At 40.8% G+C, this 22,155-nt stretch overlaps 1 protein-coding gene across 6 annotated transcripts in view; it reads right to left on the bottom strand.

Moving 5' to 3' along the window:
* Positions 1-22,155, bottom strand: part of CALD1 (caldesmon 1) — a 236,683-nt gene that overhangs the window by 178,056 nt on the left and 36,472 nt on the right. The gene's annotated exons all lie outside the window — the stretch shown is intronic.

Below are 22,155 nucleotides of genomic sequence, written 5' to 3' on the forward strand. Positions count from 1 at the left end.
GTAAGAATTGACTCTTTAAAAAAAAATGAATTTTTCAGGGTTTAAAAATGAAACAGATTGTTAAACAATAATAGCTTATAGGATGAACACAGATAGTTTGGAGGGAAAATAAAATTTATACTGTGTAATATATGCATATTAAATTTTAGTAGAAATATTCTCTAGAATAGGGATGTATATAGCCAAAACAGTAAAGACGAAAAGGGAATCAATAAACATAATAAAACACTACGAAGGGAGAAAATAAAGATGTGAAGAATACACATGGAAAAGAAGAAATACAAAATATGATGTTAAAAATAAGACTAAATTACCTTGAGTCCAAAAAAATCAGAAAATATAGGGTAAGCACTTACACTGTAGATTAGATACATTTCAAATAATATGCTCATAGGTTTTGTACAATAAATACATTACATAGGGTCTAAAAAATCTGGAAATTCAGGGAAAATAGTGTATTTATTATACTTTTTAGGGTTAAAAAATTGGACATTGCTTTAAATTTAAAGATACTTTACTTGAAATGTTGACTGAAGCTTTAAGAAAAGATATTGAGCAAATATTTTTAAAATGTGACTAATATATTGTTTAAAATTAAGTTTGTCCTGTTTTCAGATTTTCAGACATCCTCTATATAATCCATAATAACAAATACAATGGATTTATCTCATACATTAAATGATAGAACTCTCTCTGACTAGATTTTGAAATGTATCTATATGCTATTAATGAGACGCACTTTAAAATAGAAATATTAAAAATAAAAGGTTTTAAATTTATGTAATAAGTACACAACAAAAGAAAAATGTTGTAGCAATATTAATAGCAGAGAAAATATGCTTTAAGATGTAAAAATCATAAACTTATTTGTATCAAGCCACATAGACTCATGAACAGTAATTATGGCAAATTTTATAAGGAGAAATTTTATAAGGAGACTGTCATAGATCCACAATCATTATGGGAAATTGACACTGCTGTCTTGGAAATGAATTAAGAAAAAAATTTTAATTAGTAAGAATATCAGAGATTTGAGCAATACATTTAAACTAAATTGAAAAAGTTTAAGCAAATTAGAAGCCCAAAAGTGTAAGTTTTTATTTTCGTTTCATTGTAAAATCTAGCATAAAACACTCAACTTTAAAAAATCAAAACATTTGTATTAAATACTTTGACACAAGTTAATTTATCAGCAACATTTTTACTTTTACTGTCCAGAATTTTAAAGTTCTCTTTCTGTGTGCAGTTTTTAAATGATCTGCAATTTACCAATCTTTTTTTTGACCCTGATTTTCTATACCACCTAAGGATATTTTCTTCTGTAGGTTAACTAATTCTACCGTTTTCCATCTTTTCTCTCACATTCTGTTATTTTTTCCCCAGTCCTCTAATTTTTATCCTCTTGGCCCTTTCTTATCAGATTCTGAGAGACTTTAAAAATATTTTTGAAATGTTCCTTGTTTCTCTTGATGAAGAAAAACATATGAACACAATTTCCATCTAGTCACCAACTATCCGCTCTGTGTGCAAGGGGGAACAACCTTGCCTGATTACTGTCATGGTATTTTCTACCAAGTCTTTCATGAGTGTCAAATGGTGCATTTTTTCACGTTGTGAAGCAGCGTCTCTCTATATACCAGAAGGCCAATCCAAATGACACATGTTTGCTTTATCAACCTCTGTAAAAGTCTAGTGGTAATTTATATTGATTACATAATAAGAAACTTCATCCCTGGTACAACATGTTCTTTCAGCTGCAGAGCCACACCTGTAGAAATGCTAACTCACATCTGGTTCCATAAATCTGTTCTTTCTGATCCTCTGGAGAGATACTTTTATGTAAACTATATAGCTACATGTGCAACAGGAAAGACCAAAGCAGATGGCTAAACCTAGTAACCATTTCCACCCCAGGCCTTGAGCTCTTACTTTCTTCCTTGACTTTGATGTCTTCCTATTTGAGAGTTAGTTCAACCATTCCTTTCATGAAAGGTGTCTCTTACCAACTTTATTTATACTTAGATAACCAGTTCAAAGTGCAGATATTGTTGTTATTTTGAGGTTTTAAGGACATTCTCTGAGTCAAGAATATTAGTTTCACTCATTATTAAGGGTTCCTCTCAATTAATTTTTTGATATGAAGATACCAAAGAAGATACCTACATTTCCTCATCGTGATATATTTTCAACTTTATTGATTCACTTGCACGTGTTTGATTATAACTCTACACAAAATCAACTTTAAAAACAAACCAGGCCGGGCGCGGTGGCTCAAGCCTGTAATCCCAGCACTTTGGGAGGCCGAGACGGGCGGATCACGAGGTCAGGAGATCGAGACCATCCTGGCTAACACGGTGAAACCCCGTCTCTACCAAAAAATACAAAAATCTAGCCGGGTGAGGTGGCGGGCGCCTGTAGTCCCAGCTACGCGGGAGGCTGAGGCAGGAGAATGGCGGGAACCCGGGAGGCGGAGCTTGCAGTGAGCTGAGATCCGGCCACTGCACTCCAGCCCCGGCAACAGAGCAAGACTCCGTCTCAAAAAAAAATAAAAAAAAAAAAAAAAAAAAAAAAACCAACTGTGATCAATCAAATAACTAGTTACCTTGAAGGCAACAAATGTGTAACTAGTATTTGAACCACATCTAGCATTTTTTCCCGTGAAGCAATTTGTTAATGAAAGTGAAACAGTAGAAAAAGAAATTTGATAGAAAGGACACCAACGAGCCTTCTGAGGGAACGTTATAAAGCCCCAATCCAAGCAGCTTTAAAACTAGGAGAGACCACATCTATTCCAGCCCTTTCCCCATAAGTTGCCACCCCAGAAGACTGAGATGCCTCCAGATGTCAGTCAGCAAGTTGCTCAAAGGCAGAAAATGAATTAAAAAGACTCCACTAGTGTCTGCTGGTAACTCGTATTTGAAAGAAAACTTGGAAGCTCAGTATGTGGAAGACTGTCACTGGGGTGATGTCTAGAAAGCAATCTCCTTCATAATTTCTCTATTTGTTACTAACAGGTATTTTCCACAGATTGTAGTGTTTTTAAACTGGCCAAAGTCTTTAGATCTCAAGATTTGGAGGAACATGGCTCAGGTCTTCTTTTGGACCTTCTATTAATGTCAAAGCTCTCACAAGTCACTGTGGTATGAAGCAGCTTTAAGAACAGAGTTTCAGCAATTCAACAGCCAGGTAAACGTTTTCATTCTAAGGCTTCTGCCTAAAACTGTGAAATTGTGGAAGGGGTGTGATGCTGGATATTACCATCTGTTTGGAATGACTAGTCAGATTGGCAGCAGCAAGAGGGTTCCAACATCTGGCACCAGGGTGGGTCAGGCTGAGCAATCTGCTAATGGTCTCAAGGGAAACAAACCAGAGACCAGAAGAGGCCTAAGGTATTACAGGTGGAAAGTCCTCAAGAGATTCTTAGTCCAGTAAGCATATGTTCAAGAAAAGAGCTAGCTTATACCATTTTCACTTATGTATTAGAGTTCCATCAATATAGCTACAATGTGAACATTCTATTTTCCCCATATGAAACACTGTTCTATTTTAAGGGGCTTAAAAGGTAAATAAAGGACCTTAGGTAAAACCTAAAGCAATCCAAATCAAGGCTGGACTTTCATTAGTAATAATGAATCAATATTGTTTTATTATTTGTGACAAATGCGCCTTAATGTTAACAATAGGGGAAACTGGGTGTGGGGCATATGAGAACTCTGGAATATTCTTGCTGCTTTTCTGTAAATCTAAAAGTGTTCTAAAATAAACTTTTATTTAAAGAACAACAAAAATAAACAATTTGGCCAGCCACGGTGGCTCACGCCTGTAATCCCAACACTTTGGGAAGCCGAGGCAGATGGATCACCTGAGATCAGGAGATCGAGTCCATCCTGGCCAACATGGTGAAATCCCATCTCTGCTAAAAATACAAAAATTAGCCAGTGTGGTGGCGCATGCCTGTAGTCCCAGCTACTCAGGAGGCTGAGGTGGGACAATTGCTTGAACTCGGGAGGCGGAGGCTGCAGTGAGCCCAGATTGTGCCACTGCACTCCAGCCTGGCCACAGAGAGAGACTCCGTCTCAAAACAAACAAACAAACAAATAAATAACTAATAAACAATTTAACCCATCCACATGATTGCTCGTTCAAGCCTGGCTGCAAGCACAGTTGCTGGGGTCAAACATGCTTTTCTTCTACTCTTCTTAGATTCTGGAGCACTTTTACACTTTCATATATTCTGCTATAGATAGTAAAATCACAGATATTACAAAGCACAAGCTCTTTCACATATGTGATCTCATGTGTTAGAAACTTAAATGCTGATAAAAGACAGTTTTAGAAAATATGAGGGCAACAAGATTCTAAGATTCTGCCTTTGTGCACTACGTGCTTTGGTTTCAGATAAAGCTTTTAAAAAAGTTTTCTGGGTCGGGTACAGTGGCTCAGGCCTGTAATCTCAGCATATTGGGAGGCCAAGGTGGGAGGATTACTTGAGCCCTAGAGTTCGAAACCAGTTTGAGTAATGTTATGAAACCTCATCTGTACGAAAAATAAAGTTTTTAAACTAGCCAAGTGTGGTAGCCCCAAGCTACTTGGGAGGCTGAGGCTACAGTGAGCTATGATTACACCACTGCATTCCAGCCTGGGCGACACAACAAGGCTCTGTCTCAAAAAAAAAAAAAGGAAAAAAAGAAAAAAAATTCTCACTCCATTAGAGGAAAAGCTTCAATTGAATGGCAATCTGTTTCAATCCTCCCTTTTCAGCACTTGGGGAAACTATCAGAGTTTCTCCAAACAAGATGATTCTCAATATTGCTTTTAAAGATGAGGATGCGGCCAATGTGGTGGCTCATGCCTGTGATCCCAGCACTGTGGGAAGCTGAGGTAGAGGATCAGTTGGGGTCAGGAGTTCAAGACCAACCTGGACAACACAGGGAGACCCCTTCTCTACAAAAAAGTACAAAATTAGCCTGGCGTGATGGTTCCGTGTCTGTGGTTTTAGCTATTCAGGAGGCGGGGGCAGGATGATTGCTTGAGTCCAGGAGTTCAAGGTTGCAGTGAGCTATGATTGCATCACTGCACTCCAGCCTGGGTGACAGAGTGAGACTCTATCTATCTCTAAAATAAAAATAAAAATAAAAGAACGAAAGGCTGGAACTGGGGGTGGGGCAGCCCCAGCAGAGGGAGTCGGCTCTCGTGCATGAGATGGTTATTGGAAACCCCAAATTCTGAACTTTGAATGTGGGGTGTTTCCTTTATAAATATATGATTTCTATCTTCACCCAAAAACCAACCAGCAAAAGTCTTCATATCTCAAAGGAAGAAGAGAGGAAATCCATGTCTATGTTTTAAGACACTTTACTGCCTAATGTCCTTTTGTATTAAAGATCACATTGCTCCCTACCTTGGCATCATAGAGAAGGGAAAAGGCTGTTGGCAGTTTATAATTAAGAAGCCTGAGGCACAGGGAGGCCATTCAAAGTCACACAGATTATCAGCTGTGGACATGAGACAAGAGCCAGGGCTACTTTTCTATTAGACCACTATCTGGAGTCGAGGGCTCCTACAAAATGTAAGAGCCAAGACTTTAAAAACTTAAAACCTCATGCAAACACTCTCTCAAAAAAGAATTAGCAAGCTAGAAATGACTCCCACAGAAAGAGCAATTGTTTTATTTTAACAGAATATCTAAGAGCAGAAATAGGCAAAGGCACGAAAGTTTAAAAAAATAAAAAACAAAAATAACTCTCAAATTCCTATACTCCTTGTTTCCTAGTTACTCAGACACAGGTGGGTCAGTGGCTCCAGGCTGGCTGGGGATGACTCTATCAAGTCTTAGGGCAGTAGGGAGCTCTCTGGATAGATATTTCCGTTTCACCATCGCATAACCATATACCTACCCAACAGAGTGTGGGTGAAGTATTTTTTGTTACCATCAATCTTCATAAAAAGATATATATAAGCAAGAGAGCTATAGGCCACCATGGATAAAGCACAAGACTACCCCATAGTAATAGCACATTTCCAGCCATATCTGTCCCTGTCTCAGTGAGAGAAGAAACAAAAACTGGAAGAATGTGAAGAATGAGGAAAAAGAGAAAGAAAGAAAAGGAGGAGGGGGAAGGAAGGGAAAGAGAGAGGAAGGAAGGAGAGAACTTGAACAAAACCCGTATTTCCGTTCATAAAATATCTTGTATACTGTTGTATTAGTCTGTTCTCACTCTGGTAATAACGACATATCCAGGACTGGGTCATTTATAAATGAAGGAGGTTTAATTGACTCACAGTTCCTGGGGAAGTGTCACAATCATAGTGGAAGGCAAATGAGGAACAAAGTCATGTCTTACATGGTGGCAGGCAAGAGAACATGTGCAGGGGAACTCCCCTCTATAAAACCATCAGATCTCACGAGACTTATTCACTACCATGAGGACAGCATGGGAGAGACCCACCCCCATGATTCAATTACCTCCTGCTGGGTCCCTCCCACCACACGTGGGAATTATGGGAGCTCGAATTCAAGATAAGATTTGGGTGGGGACACAGCCAACTGTCTTCTTTCCTCATTCATTAATTTTTAGAGTATTTGAAAAAAAAAAAAGAGAGGAAGAAAATTATGGTCAAAATCCCCAAATAAGTAAATAAATAAATAGAAAAGACAAGAGCAGCTCCTGACAGCTGACACAGTGCCATTCTGTCAAGTATTTCAGGTATCTGTGGACTGGCTTCCAGAGATTTACAAGAGGAAAACACTATTCCTTTCTCATTTTCAAGTTGGGAAGGAGTTTCAGGCCTTCCTTGCACAACCTTAAGTCCAAGGAATATCTGGAAAATTGAAGTGATTTTTCAGAATGAACCATAAGTTGCAGATGACTGTGTCATGAGAACATTTAAAAAGAACTGAAATAAATATTTATTCTATCTTGTTGCCTAAAAGTTTATTGTTAATTATGTTAGACCTATAGCAGGCCGGGCATGGTGTAATCCTAGCACTTTGGGAGGTGAGGCGGGCAGATCACTTGAGGTCAGGAGTTCAAGACCAGCCTGGCCAACATGGTGAAACCCCATTTCTACTAAAAATACAAAAATTAGCTGGGTGTGGTGGCACACACCTGTAATTCCAGCTACTCGGGAGACTGAGGCAGGGGAATCACTTGAACCCAGGAGGTGGAGGTTGTAGTGAGCCGATATTGTACCACTGCACTCCAGCCTGGGCAACAGAGTGAGACTCTGACTCAATTGAGAACAACAACAAAAAAAACCTATAGCAGCCATTGCTAGGCCTTTGGTATACATTTCTTTAGAGGATAAGATGGTCCAGATTACTGAAGTCATAACAAAGGCAATGCACAGTTAGCTTCACCTGTCACTTTCTGTTTGTTTTTCGGGTCATAGACTTTCATCATTTTCAATTCTAGTGTACATAGGCACACATACAGGAAATGCATCCCATGAGAGCCTAGACACATACACAGAACATGTCTCCGTAACAGTAACAGGCATGGCTGCTTGCGTGCTGTAGGGATTCTTCTAGTCTCTGGGTAGAGGTGCTGAAGGGGTGAACAGTCTACTCAGGGCTCCTCTGAGACCCAAAGCAGCTTGTAACATTTGGTGGCTTATTTTGAAGTGTGTACAGTGTATGTGCTCAGCTGTGTCTTGATTTGTTTCCGAAATGCAGGGACTATGTTCTGCATGTATCCTGGCAGACAGGCGTGGCCGCTGTGAGCTGCAGTCCAGTCTGTACCCAAAAGAAGGAAATCAAGGGAGAAGAATTGAAGTGGTGAGACAAGATAAAGAGCAGAGTAGAGGAAAGTGAGGGAATGAGGAGGAGATAACGGAAGACAGAACTACAAAAACACAAAGGTTCTTGGGGTTGAAATAAAAAAGAAGGACCAGAACATAAAAGGTTTAAAAAAGAAAGGTATATAAATAGAGGGAGTGGTTGATAGGTAAAGAGAGATTTACGGAAAGCAGAAAACCACACCATGATAGAATAAGCATCCACTCCAGAGTGCCTGGGACAGTCCCCTTCAGGACTGCGTTTTTGGGAATTTATTAACAGCTCCTTCTTTCCCTCTTCAAATGTCCCAGTTTGATGATACATGGTCATCCTGTCTATAGACTACCCCTGGCCTAAGACAGAGAAGCCATGAGCAGGACCAAAACTGGGAAATGGGCACCAAGAAGAGCTTTAGGGAAGGGACAGAGAGAAATAATGGCTAAAATAAAATACTTTAAAAAAAGAACATGGAAAATGGAGACAAGACACAATGTAGAGGCACTTGTAACCAATTAGAGCAAAGACAGATAAAGTGAGAAGGGCTGTTGAGAGAAAAAGTATAAAAATTTAAGGAGGGATAGAGAGGAGCAAGAGGAAAACAAAGACAAGAGACAAATGATTCAGAGCCCAAATATGTGTAGGCTTCAAATATTTTTCCTTGTGTCTGGGGATTTGTGGTTGTGATCAGCATATATAAAAATGACGGAAAAAGGCCACCCTCTTTGGGCTCTGTGCAGGCACGCACAAGGTCCTTCTGTGGCTGCCTCCCTGGCCCGGCGGGCTACCCTGAAGCTGCTCCCCTCTCAGCGCCTGCCTCCCTGGCTTGCAGGCTGCCCTGGCCAAGCCTTCCCACTGAGCCCCCTCCTTGGCTCCCAAAGGCCTCATACCAGATGGTCTGCCTCCGTGGTTTCATAGCTGTCCACAGATAGGCCACAGTATGTGAAGCCGTACTTCAGTGCGTCATTTCGAAAACCTCTTTTGACTTTTAACGGGATCAGAATCTCATATTGAGAAAGGCGGAAAGTAAATGTCAAAGGCAAGTTCAAAAGGCCAAGGGATTTCTAGCAAAGCAATTCCCTTAGACCCAGTGGAAAGATAGAACACCAGCGGCAGTAGGGTCTTTGGCACTTGAGCTTCGGAAAATGTGTCATATGGATTTCTACCACCATTTTGAGTTGGGTCATACTGTGGGTTGAACTGTATCTCCCCTGAGTATTCATATGTTGAAGCAGTCCTAATGCCTGAGACCTCAGAATGTGACCTTATTTGGAGATAGGGTCTTTACAGAGGTAATTAAGTTAAAATGAGGTCATGAAGGTGGCCCTTAATCCAATACAACTGTTGTCTTTATAAGAAGAGGAGGCCAGGCTCTGTGGCTCATGCCTGTAATACCAGCACTTTGGGAGGCCGAGGCAGGCAGATCAACTGAGGGCAGGAGTTCGAGACCAGCTTGCCCAATATGGCGAAACCTTGTCTTTACTAAAAATACAAAAAATTAGCCTGGTGTGGTGGCGGGCGCCTGTAATCTCAGCTACTCGGGAGGCTGAGGCAGGAGAACTGCTTGAACCTGGGAGGTGGAAGTTGCAGTGAGTCGAGATGGTGCTACTGCACTCCAGCCTGGGCAACAAGAGCGAAACTCCATCTCAAAAAAAAAAAAAAAAAAAAAAAAGAAGAGGAAATCTGGATGCAGATACACATTCAGAAAGCATGCCATGTGAACACGAAGATAACCATCTACAAGCAAAGGAGAGAGGTCTGGAACAAAGACTTCCCTCACAGCCCTTGCAGGAACCAATCCTGCTGACACCTTGATCTGGGACTTCTAACCTCCATCCAGAGATAAATTTGTTTGTGGCATTTTGTTATGGCGTCTGATATGGTTTGGCTGTGTCCCCACCCAAATCTCACCTTGAATTGTAATAATCCCATGTGTCAAGGGCAGGGCCAGGTGAAGATAACTGAATCACGGGGGCAGTTTCCCCCATACTATTTCCATGGTAGTGAATAAGTTTCAGGAAATCTGATGGTTTTATAAATGGGAGTTCCCCTGCACAAGCTCTCTTGCCTGCCACCATGTAAGACATGACTTTGCTCCTCATTTGCCTTCCACTATGATTGTGAGGCCTCCTCAGCCATGTGGAGCTGTGAGTCCATTAAACCTCTTTCTTTATAAATTACTCAGTCTTGGGTATGCCTAATAAACTAGTACTCCAGATGCAATCTCATCAAAGATGATAGTTAGGAGAAGATGACCAGACTATTTACAGGTTTTGTTTTTGGTTTTTTATTTTTCATTTCCCTGGGGACACTAAATGATGCCTCTGAATTATCTGAAAGTGTGGGCTCTCTGTATGGCAAGATGGAACTGGCTGTCTTTGAGGAAATGGTTTCAACTGTTCATGCCTCTGTTTCTCCCTTTATAAAGTTGGTTACTGAGCCTACATTCTGAAGTGCCCATTGTGGCCGGGCATGGTCCCTGTAACCCCAGCAACTTTGAGAGGCAATAGCAGGCAGATCACTTGAGGTCAGGAGTTCAAGACCAGCCTGGCCAACATAGTGAAATCCCATCCCTACTAAAAATACAAAAAATTAACTGGCCATGGTGGCGTATGCCTGTAATCCCAGCTACTCAGGAGGCTGAGGTGGGAGAATCGCTTGAACCTGGGAAGCAGAGGTTGCAGTGAGCTGAGATCGCGCCACTGCACTCCCGCCTGAGTAACAGAATGAGACTTCATCTCACACAAAAAACAAACAAAGTGCCCATTGTGTCTGAGTCTTAAGGCAAAGAGTGATTCCGTGAATATTCTCAGCTTTGGACAAGAAGGTCAAACTTAAATGTAAAGTCTTCTTAATAAGCGCTCTTTCTGAGAGTGGCTGGAAGGTGAGTGGACACTAACTTCTTTTGTAAATCCTTGGACAGAGAAATACAGTCCTTGACTTTCTACCTGACCCACACAGAAGCAGCTCTGTCTTGGCCTTTTGAGTACCTTTTGGATATGTTGGCTTTTTGAATACCTCAACTGATCCTCTGCCTTTTAAAAAAATTATACATAATCAAACACCAAAACAGCTTGAAGTATTTGTACAAGTAGTTGAATCCTTTAGTGCCTAATGTCAGAGAAAATCTCCCATTGAGTCAGGGAGAAGGATGGAAACTGCTTGTTAAACTATCTCTGGTACCAGAAAAAGAAAACAAAAAACTACTTCTCTGACTTTCTTTCTTTCTTTTTTCTTTTTTTTTTTTTTTTTTAATTTAATCTAACTGCTCTAGGTCTAGATCCTCATCTTGTCTAACTCTAACTTGAGCAATCTCTCCAGTCAATAGTGAAAGGAATGGTGTTTAACTCTGTTTCCTTATATGGCAGAGAATGACAATGTGCTTGTCTAGTTGAACTGCAGCATGGCTCCCTGACAAATTATAATGACTGGTTACGGAAACCTCCTGCTCTGGTTTCCATCGCTTTCTTGGGGGAAGACGCAGAGCAGATAGCTGTAGGGAAATGGAGAGGGTTGGCGTTAGGGAGCAGCTTTGAACAGCTCTGGCATTTTCCAGCAGTGTGACTTTGGGCAAGTTATTTGATTTACTTTACTGCTCTGAGAGAGCAGTCCTCAACCAGAATAGTGCCTGACACATAGCTAGTATGCCAGCAAGGTAGCTGAATGAGCTGGCTTATCTTCTCAACCATCCTTAACCTGTGAGGACTTCAGATAACTATCAAGCCATTGCTATTCAGTCTCTCTCCCAAGTTCAGTACTTTTTCTCCAGATAAATTCCAGTTTCCTTCTTCCCTCCCTCCTCTTCCCCCTTTTCCCTTCCTCCCTCTCTCTCCTTTCTCTCTCTCTCTCTTTTTCTCTTTTCCCCTCCCTCCCTCTTTTCTTACTCCCACTCATTCCAGCTCTAAAACACCGAAAACCTACAAAACAACCCAATCTCAGGAATAACACAACTCTTTTTTTTTTTTTTTTTTTTTTGAGGCGGAGTGTCGCTCTGTCGCCAGTGGCCAGATCTCAGCTCACTGCAAGCTCCGCCTCCCGGGTTTACGCCATTCTCCTGCCTCAGCCTCCCGAGTAGCTGGGACTACAGGCGCCCGCCACCTCGTCAGGCTCGTTTTTGTATTTTTAGTAGAGACGGGGTTTCACCGTGTTAGCCAGGATGGTCTCGATCTCCTGACCTCGTGATCCGCCCGTCTCGGCCTCCCAAAGTGCTGGGATTACAGGCTTGAGCCACCGCGCCCAGCCTAACACAACTCTTTAGCTATACTAGTTAAAATGATTTAAAATGTTAAAGGTAGCACACATTTGTTGATAAGGGCAAGCGGGTAAACCTTCTGGTTGAAGAGGACAGTGGAAGTAGTCTGCTTTCTGTAGAGCAGCAAGGTTCATGCTTCAGAGATAGAAATATCTATTTAGAAAGTGAGTAAGCTGATCTGAAATAGGACTTCCTAGAACTTGTATCTATTGGTCCTAGTCTTACCTCCTGGAGACCCCAAATATAGAAGCGGTCAGCCCTTTTTAATCTGTCTACAGGATGGCCTAGAGGAGGCAACGGGACAGTGTGTGGCTAAGCCCCACGCTTACAGATAGCCTCCACAGGAAATCACAACCAATAACTGACCATTTGTAATTTAGTGTCTATCACGTACATACAAAGCAGTTTTGAGATATTATTTCTAGCAGTTGTGACAACTACAAAATGGAGGAGAAATCATCCCCATTTTTGCAAAGTGGTGAATTTGAGATTCAAACTCAAGTTCTCCTGACTCCAAAGTTTGTTCTCAAATAGATCGCAATTCTTTCTAGAACTACAAACAAAAGAGGAGTCTCAGTCACGTGGAGTAATTAGCAAGAAGCAGCATAGCATGGTGGTGAAGAAGGTGGGCAATGCCTCCAGATTATCCCGGGTTTAGATCCTGACCCAGCTACTTACTAGCTGTGGGACCTTACCTGTATTACTTAATCTAATTGTAACTCAGTTTCTTCATCTGTAAAATTAGCTGTTATGAAGATAACTTATTTTATTTTTCCTAACAAAAATCTATACACTGCTTAGCATGTGCCAGGCACTGTTCTAAACACTGAGCAATGATACAATTCACTAGAAATTAATGAGCTCCAACATGAACATTGATTGGCTTCAGGTATCTTTAAGGAAGAAATTATAGGCTTTTTTTTTTACTTTTTATTTTTTTCTGAGACAGGGTCTCACTCTGTCATCCAGGGTGGCGTGCATTGGTGCAGTCTCAACTCACTACAGCCTTAACCTCCCAAGCTCATGTGATCCTCTCACCTTAGCCTCCCAAGTAGCTGGGACTGCAGGTGCACACCACCATGCCCAGCTAATTTTTGTATTTTTTGTACAGACAGGGTTTCACCATTTCACTTAAGCTGGTCTCGAACCCTTGCACTCAAGCAATCTGCCTGCTTTGGCCACCCAAAGTGCTGGGACTACAGGTGTGAGCTACCACTACCAACCTGACGTTTATTTCTTTCCCTCATTTAACTCATTTATTAATACTATATGCAGGAAACAGCACATTTTTAGGATCAAATCACAGCACTGAAAAAGGCAGACAAAGTCTCTGCTTTCATAGTGCTTATGTTCTGGGAGCAGAATAAATAAATAAGCAAGCAAACAAACAAATATGCAATCATAAGCATACATTATGAATATGCATGTAACTGAACGACAGAGGTATTCCGATGGGCTCTCCAAAGCAGAGCTAATTTTACCACTGCATCCCTTAGGATCAGTGCCGTGCTAGTCAATGTTTAGCAACAAGTTCTTGGGTGAGGGGGAGGGGAGTCTGCTTTGTAGCATGGGCTGATTTCTGTGGTGTAATTACTTCCATTATGGTCAATTTCAAGTTCTGAATATGACATCACTGAATGAAGAATTGGGAAGAAAAGCTCAGTTGCACAGCATTTTATACAGTATTTCCACCATATAGCCACAATAGATGTAACTAATCTCAAGAGAATAGGTAATAGTGAAACATAGTAAAATAATTAGGAAGAATTTTGAGTATTTATTATCTTGGCTTTTCATACAATGTGTTTAATTGTAAGCTTATATGATTTAGTTTTTATAATGGCTGTGTTTTACAACTGGCTCTCAAAATTCTCGAAAGTTTAACAATCAGCTTTTGGAAGCCAGTATGAGTTTGGGGTGCAGAGAAAGTGGGGACAGTGTTAGAGATGAAGGAGACCGAGTCCAGATGATGTCATTGTACAGAGGTGGATTCTAATCTAATTCCTTTTTAGCTGCTCTTCTCCAACAAGCTCTGCCTCCGTGTACACACGGAAGCACCTACCCTCTAAACCAAAGAGCATGGGTACAAATATAGTAACAATTTTGACATTCTTACCAGATCAGGTCACTCTTACAGAGAAACTTTTGGCTCTCCAATCATTAGTGAATATAATTCATGCAGTCAGTGCTCTGACTATGGTAGATTCTTCTGTGCAATACGGAGTATGTAATTCCTAACTGCTGAATAAAGGAAGAACCTAGAGATACATTTTCTGTCCTTCTGCAAAAGCAAATTATCCCCCATCCATGCACTCAAAGTCTCCTGTCTCTTAGGGTCCACATACTTTCAAAAGGGCCACCCAGGGAAGCATCTAAACCAGGGACTGTGATGACTCCGGCCCTAGAGAAGATGTAGGGGTGAGGGTGGAGGTGGAGGAAGCTTCTCCCCTCCTTAGGATTTGCGCATCCTCACCACAAAGTGGAAACAGAGAAAAACATCTTTAGCTTTTCCTAGGAAGCGAAATATGTGCTCAAAACCTCCTAAGAACAGAAATGCTTAAATTTTTTTTCTCCTAGATTCACCCCTCCCCCTAAGCCTAAATTTCCCTTAGTAATGATGGCTGGAAAAGGAAGTGGGAAATAGCATGACAAATTTTATTCTTGCCACATTTCCAGTGCTTTACAAAAGCAAATGCTGGAAATCTCATCAGAAAAGTTTGACCTTACGGGGTTGATAACTTTGTGCTTAAACCGAAAAAAAAAAAGCAAAATTAAGGTTTTGCTTTTCTGGCCAAACCGATTATTTGGCATATGCAACTATAATTTTTAGAAAGAAATTATTCAAAACTAAAGACATAGGCTTCTGAGGAATAAGAAACTACATACATCTACTATCAATTATTTTAACGATAGGTACACAGAACTGTTTCTGAGCCAGGATGTTTTATCAGAGTCACCAGGGAGCTTTTACAAACTACAGGTGCCTGGACCCCCTTCTAGACCTACTGAATCAGAATCTCCAGAGGATAGGTCTCAGGGATGTGTATTTTCAAAAGGCTCTACAGTTGATTCTGATTAAGATACTGGTTAAGATCCACGGGTATATAGGCAGATTGGGCTGCATTGTATAACCTAAATTTGCTAACTGTTAAAATATGCTCTCTTACTATCAGGGGAAGTAATGTGGTATCTTGAAAAGGTTAACTGCTTGGAACTTAGGAGCTGTGTGTTTTGGAACTATCTCATCACGAATTAACTGGATGACTTTGGTCAAGTTACTTGGTTAGTTCTTTCATTCAACAAATATTTATTCTGATTCTGCCTTGTGCCACGCACTGGTATTGTATGAATGAAAAAAAAAAATAGAGGTTCTCTGCCCTTATGTATCTGACAGATCAATAAGACAGGGCGGACATTAATCAAAGAAACCTACAAATACATATATAATTTTACTTGGTGTGGCTAGGCTTTGGAGAATAAAAAGTAGATCACGGGTTCCTCTTTTAAAAAGAATTTCTACTTAAGATCCCAAATTTCCTGTCCCAACCTTCCCACGTATAACATAATTATATGTTTTAAGTCCACTCATTTATAAAACACAAAACCAAAAACTACTATGACTTCAATAACTCTTTTAAATAAATTAGCATTTTATCATTATAATGTAGGTATATAATTTAAAAAATAGTAGCACATATGATGTAAGATGTATTATTTACTCACAGCAGCTTGCCAAAAGCACTTGCTGCATATACAGATTTGTTTACCTCTTGCAATGACTTTGTGACCTCCCAGGGATCCACCACCCAGAGGTTAAAAACCTACAGACCACATTAATGAAGACTAAAACATGGTACTTGAGTAGACATGGCCCTTTTCTTCCACAACAGATAACACTATCAGTGACCACATTTTCCCCTCCCCTCTGAGCTTAGACTCATCCTCAGAATCCTTCTTAACATGCCAGTTGGTTGGAGCTGGCATACAGATGAAAAATTATATGTACTCCTTGGACTAAATGAGCTCCTAAGGTCTTGCCCAGCTTAAAAATTCTATGAATTTATATATTCAATGCTGTTCTGCTGCCTTGAGGAACACAAATGCCTTCTCCCATGTTCGTATAAAAGTACCCCAAATATTAGAAGATATTTATATGGCCTCCTCATTTTCTTTTCTTTGGGATAAACAGCTCTAGATCCCTTATCTGTTCTGCATATATTTTGCCTCCTGACTCCCTCCAGCCTTTGATGCTCACCCTAGAATGCATATGTGTCCGTGTCTTTCTGAAAAATGAGCCCAGAACAGAGCACGGAGTCCCATTTGGGATCTGAACTGTGCAGAACTCAGGGGATTTTTTACTCTACTTGACAAACACCAATGATGGGTGCTCAATGGATTAAAAATTACATTGCAAATAATGCTTAGATCTGAAACTTCCAGTGATTAAGAGTGCACCAGCTTTTATGCATTCACCTTATTATGTATTGTGGTTTACATTGAATTGTGCTTGTTTTTATTTATTAAAATTGTTAAATCATTACACATTAAATCTTCAAGACTGCTTTCATTTGAAGGGAGCCATATTACATGGAAGGTTCATATGAAGTTTCTTGCCAACAATAATATCCAGAATGTTTTTTCCCAAAATCTTTCTGAGATAGATGATTCTTATCCTTTCAGTTGTCAGTGGTGCAAACTTCCAGATTAATCTCCCTTAACACTGGCTCACTGGGTCATGTCACAGTGATCATCAAGAACTGTGTAATCATTCATTGGGTGTTTGCCTCTCTAGGAATTTATTCACCTGAAAATCCAAATGATTCCCATTGAGAGCTGTTGGACATTTCAGCTAATTTGCCTTCCATGCTCAATTTCTCTTCTAACTAAAATTACCCATTGAGCTCTTCTTTGCCCAGGGGTGACCACTGCCTGGATTAGAGTCATTCATCCGTAGGCATGCCTGTGCCTTTGATGTCCTCCTCCTACTAAAGGATTTGCCATAGACAATAGTCTTTGCCTGAACCAATCAGACTTCCTCTCTCAGGACTGGACCTAGAAGCACAGAAGAAATTTTCCAGTTGATAGAACAACAGAAAGAGGCAGACACGTGCACTGAGCTGAGTCACACTAGTGGAAAGGGATGGAGTAAACATCCATGGACCGCTGCTGGGATCCTCTCACCCACCTTGACTCTAACTCTACTCTCTTTGGGCCCTGGTCCTGTTTGGGCTTCTGCTCTTGGATATCCCTGTGATCACACCCCTTCGTTAATCTATGTCTTATAATCCTGGCCCTTTACTTGAGCTACCAAAGTTTGCTCACACAGAGGTCTATTTCTTCTTAACACTGGGCCACGTGCTCCCCCAGACTTCACCTTATTAATCCATACACTGCTTCGCTAAGTTCTGCCTGACTTCTGATTCTTTACTCACCTGGCTGTCATGTGCAACTTAGCCCATTTTTGTAACTTATATCCATTCTGGCTTAGACTGGTCCTCCTGACCCCAGTGGAACTAGTATCTTTGATGCCAATTGGTCCTTGGGCCTCTTGGGCACTTTGCCTTGGTCCTGCTGGTCTTTAGCACAAAGTGAAGTCAGCCTGGTTCCTCAGCAATACATCTTGAGACAAGTGATGAGGAATGTTATATGTGGGTGTCACAAGGAACTAATTATATATTCCTACTTAATATGTTTATCTCCGAGTGAGGTTGTTCCCTTTTAGTCAAGTGCTTTCATGGAGTATTCACAAAACAATGCCAGAAGCCTCAGGATACCATCACAAAGCAATTTATCCTCAAGTTATACATCATTTATACGTATACATACATTTTCAAAGAAAAGCCACGCACTGAAATGAGTGCCCAATTTACTAAAATTTTTTAAAAATGTATTTTCCTTCAACTATTCCCTCACTGCTGCTTAGCAAGCCTTTTATTAACTTCTTGGTGTTCTTTTCATGTGCACTTAATAGCAGCCATTCCTGGATTTCTCTAGCCCCCAAGAGCTCCCCATAGAAAACTGCTTCTTTTCTAGAAATGATCTTCTTTTCTTTGAAATGGAGGCCATATGAGGCAATCTCCGCCTATACATCTGTGTATTTACCCCCTCTTTTCTTCCTTCCAGATCTGGGAAACAAAAATGGACACCTCCACTTGTGTTCTGATCCCATCCAGCCTTGTCTTCTATGGGAATCCACACCTGACCCCACTCCCCATCTTACATGCCCCAGCTCAAAGGTCTCTCACCTGTCAATCATGAAGGGTGGGTTTACAAAGGGAACTTAAGGGTTCACAGTTTTTATCAGATTCTCAAAGGTTTCCATAGCAACAACACAGGGAAGAACAACACAGGGAACAACCTCATCACCCCTCCCTCACAGCCCAGGTCATACTTTCCCCCCTGCCCCCTTCCCACAGCCTTACCCACAGCCTGCCAGTTGTGAGTTTGGGATGAGAAGTAGAGTGGGTCCTTACCACAAAACATGCTCTGACATCTCCTCTGTTTCTGTGAGTGGCTTTCCCTAGCTAGAACGCATCTGTGCTAGAGTGTTCTTCTGTGCTCTGGGCCTAATCTTAGAGCTGGTCCCTGCAAATAGTCAATGTTGGATCAAGAAAGTTCCCTATCCGGCACGGGGATGGGGGAGTTGGGGAAGAGGCTAGAGGTGGAGGCCTGGGGGTAAGGAAGTTAGGGATGCAACCAGGGTCCAGTTACAGCTGGGAGCACTAAAGACAGAGGCAAAGAGGTGAGAGGCGAGCTCCGAGGAGCAGTCTGGTTTCAATACCAACAGGAACCACAGCCAGGTGTTCCTGCCTTCCTTGCCCTTCCTACAAGGCCCAGGCATGACGTGCTGGGATTCATTCCATGCTTTTGGCTAGAGGTAGAGAAGCTGCCTCATTTACTAAGGCCTTTATGTTGTCAGCACTTTCTCACTGGTCTTCTGCTCAAGTGGATCTTTGGATTTCCTGGTTCCTGGATATTGCCTTGTACCGCTGATGGCCCATCTTATTCCACTTCCTTATATTTGTGTCCTCTTGGTCTGTGATCATTAAAGTAAAAATTCAGACAACATTGGGATAGATCAGTATTCACTGGACATGGCTCAGGGCTCTAGAAAGAATTAGGAGCGAGAAGATACCACTCAAGGGTCCTCAAATATGAGAAAGGAAGAGATCATTAGGGATACTAGGTAAGAAGTGGAGGATCCCAGCTAAGAGGAGCATAATATCCGGAGGACTCAAATGATAGGCAGTTCAAGGTATAGAATCTGCAAGGAAGAGGGGGCAAAGAGCTTCGTCTCATTTGGACATCTTAACCACTATGGGACATAGGAGAAGCATGACCAATGTCCATTCTGCACTCCAAGATGAAGTCAAAAGCTGATGATTTCCTCAAAGGTCAGGGTTACTTAACTAGAGGAACCAATACTAAAACTGAGATTTTGTAGCGGTTCTCATAAGTTAAGCCTCTGCCAAAAGTATCTATTTAAGCTACCCTTCTACTCAGGACTTATGGGCATCTCTCCAATAGCAAACTTGGATTACCCTGATAGATGAAGAACTTTCAGTAAGGAGCTAATGGTATCTTCTCAGGCTCTAAGAGAACTTACGCAGAAAATCCCCTTTTGAAGTCTGAAAATTCTTTGGCAGCATCTTTCTAATCTCCTCCTTAGTCCTACCATGCTATTTGCATACCACTCTATCAGCATTTTTCCTGTCCCCCGACCACATTTCTGAGACATGTGATAGACTACAGGAAATGGGAAACTAGCAAATCTCTTTTCATGCCCATCTCTAAGTCACTTTTGTGTCTTGCTAAGGAATGACTAACTAGTAATCACGCTATCATGAAAATGGCAAATGGAGAAAATTACAGGTGTTTCTACAAAAATGCCCGCTGAGGTGCATTTTAATTATTAGAACAGAGAATACTTGGGCTAGATTCTGGAACTTTCTATGGCTGACCATAGGACAAACTTACTCTATCTACCTAAGAGGAGGAGATTCTCAGACCAGTCACAGGAGCCAATTAGAATTGTTAATAATGCTAATAATAAGGCAGTTGCCTTACTGTCAGGAAATGCTTTCATGTATCTCATGTAAAATCCTTTAAGCTGCAGTTTGAGCCTGGTTCTTCTTCTCCTAACTTTAATATAAGAATTGTGTATTTACTTAAGGAAATATTTTGATTGGAATGATTGAAATTACACATTCTATTTGCTTTGAATATTTGAAACAACCCTGCGCTTTACTTATGGATCAACCCATTGTACATACATTCCTTGTGTGTCCTAGGCTCAACTCTTAGTGACTTTTTGTTCTGAAATTTTGCGATTATATTTCTGAAATGAAAGTTACTGTGCTTTCATTGTGCTCCTTTGACCTCACTATGTGGGGAAATATGTTCTAGGTAACATTCAACAGGAAGGAAGTAGCACAAAGAACTGCCTAAAATTCAGCATAAACTCAAATCCTCTCTCTCTATCTCTACCTATACAGCAGAACACCTAAAGTGTTACTTTGAAAAACCTAAAGTGTCTTTATGGTTGTTGGGGGTGGGGAGCCCAAGAGAGGGGGATGGGGGATCCGGAGACAGTGGTCATAGCGCATTTTGAACTTTCAGGGATTCTGAGATGTTGGTTTCAAAATGGAATTTATCCTCAAATCCCAAGATTATAGATTTCCTTCCAAACTGCATTCCCTTCATGGTTTAGAGAACAGTTAAAAGAAAAATTGCTCTCCATATTTTGATTGACATTAAAAACACTGTGAAAATAGTTTGGAACTTGATCTCTTCGAGGGAAGGACAGTAATTAAACTATAGCTTTCGCCTGCAGCTTTTCTCTCACACTTACTCAGAACTGTTCCAGGGAAGGAAATTCACAGGGAATTTGGTTCTCATATATCACTTCTAGAAGGAGAAAGAGGCGTTCCCAAGAAAATTATCCCCAAACTTCTAAATACAAAGGGAAAAGGTTATTTAATGAATCTCAACCCCAAATCACCGCATTCCATGGAATAAAATCCAGTTGAATCAGTCATTTGCAGCTGGTAGTCTTTCATAGCCAGCACTATTAAAAAATCATCAGATTTACCCTGCTTGCCATATAGCATCTAGTCTTCACTCAAGTTCTAGCTGTATATGTCGGGTTTTGGCAAACACATTAGAAGGATTTTCAGTTTACAAGTCCATCTGCATAGTCCTGTTAACAGAAGGGATCTATAAATACCAAGCACTTTGTTCTCATCCACTTTTTTTGACCATGTATTGCCACAGCACTAAAATTCCCCCACCGCTTACAATCAGCTCTTTCTAAAAGGAATTCCAGGCTCCTACCAACTAACTGCCTTGTACTACTGTTTCAGACACCCAAATATGTCTATCTCGATATAAAGGACTGCCTCTTGCCTTTCTAAACCGCATTTCCAATCGACATCTCTTCAGATTATCTAGACACACTCAGGCACACTTTCAAACAGAAAATAAGATTTCTTAAAAAAATAGTTTGGTAGGATGTTAAATGTGCTTTCTCAAAACACACCCACTAGCACATGCATTCTCTTGTTATTAGGTTTTATAGGAAACAGACCAGCCTAGGCATCTTCTGTCTTAGCAAATATCCCATCAGTGACATTAACCCAACCAGTGCTAGGTGCTAGTGATCTCTCCATCGCTGATCTTATTTCCTTGCAACTCTGGAAGTCTAGTTTTAAATACTGGCAGCAGACTATAACGCAAATGCCTTTGGTTAAAAAATCATTCCTTTTGGCTTCTCATCAACCTAAAGAATTGTTGGTTTTTTTTTTTTTTTAAAGCAAAACCACTTTAAATCTTTAGCAATAAAAGATGCAGAAGAGACTGTGTGAGCAGTCTGGTGCAGTAGACTTGCTAACACTGGCCTTTGGATATCAGGTATAATCTCATATGGCTGTCCAAAACAAAAGGCTATCCTAATCAAAGTTGCCAGTGCTCCCTAAATGTAAGTCTCTATATGGTCGCTCTTCTTGTCCCAACTCTAAAAACAAAACTTGAAATCTCATCCTGTTTGCCTTCCGGGAATATCCGTATGGCAGGGAAGTCCAGTCAGGCTCCAGAGTTTGCATGGTTTATTGCCTCGAACATTCTTGCATCT

The sequence above is a fragment of the Trachypithecus francoisi genome, unplaced genomic scaffold (assembly GCF_009764315.1).
Source record: "Trachypithecus francoisi isolate TF-2019V2 unplaced genomic scaffold, Tfra_2.0 Lachesis_group4, whole genome shotgun sequence".
NCBI classification, from domain to species: Eukaryota; Metazoa; Chordata; class Mammalia; order Primates; family Cercopithecidae; genus Trachypithecus; species Trachypithecus francoisi.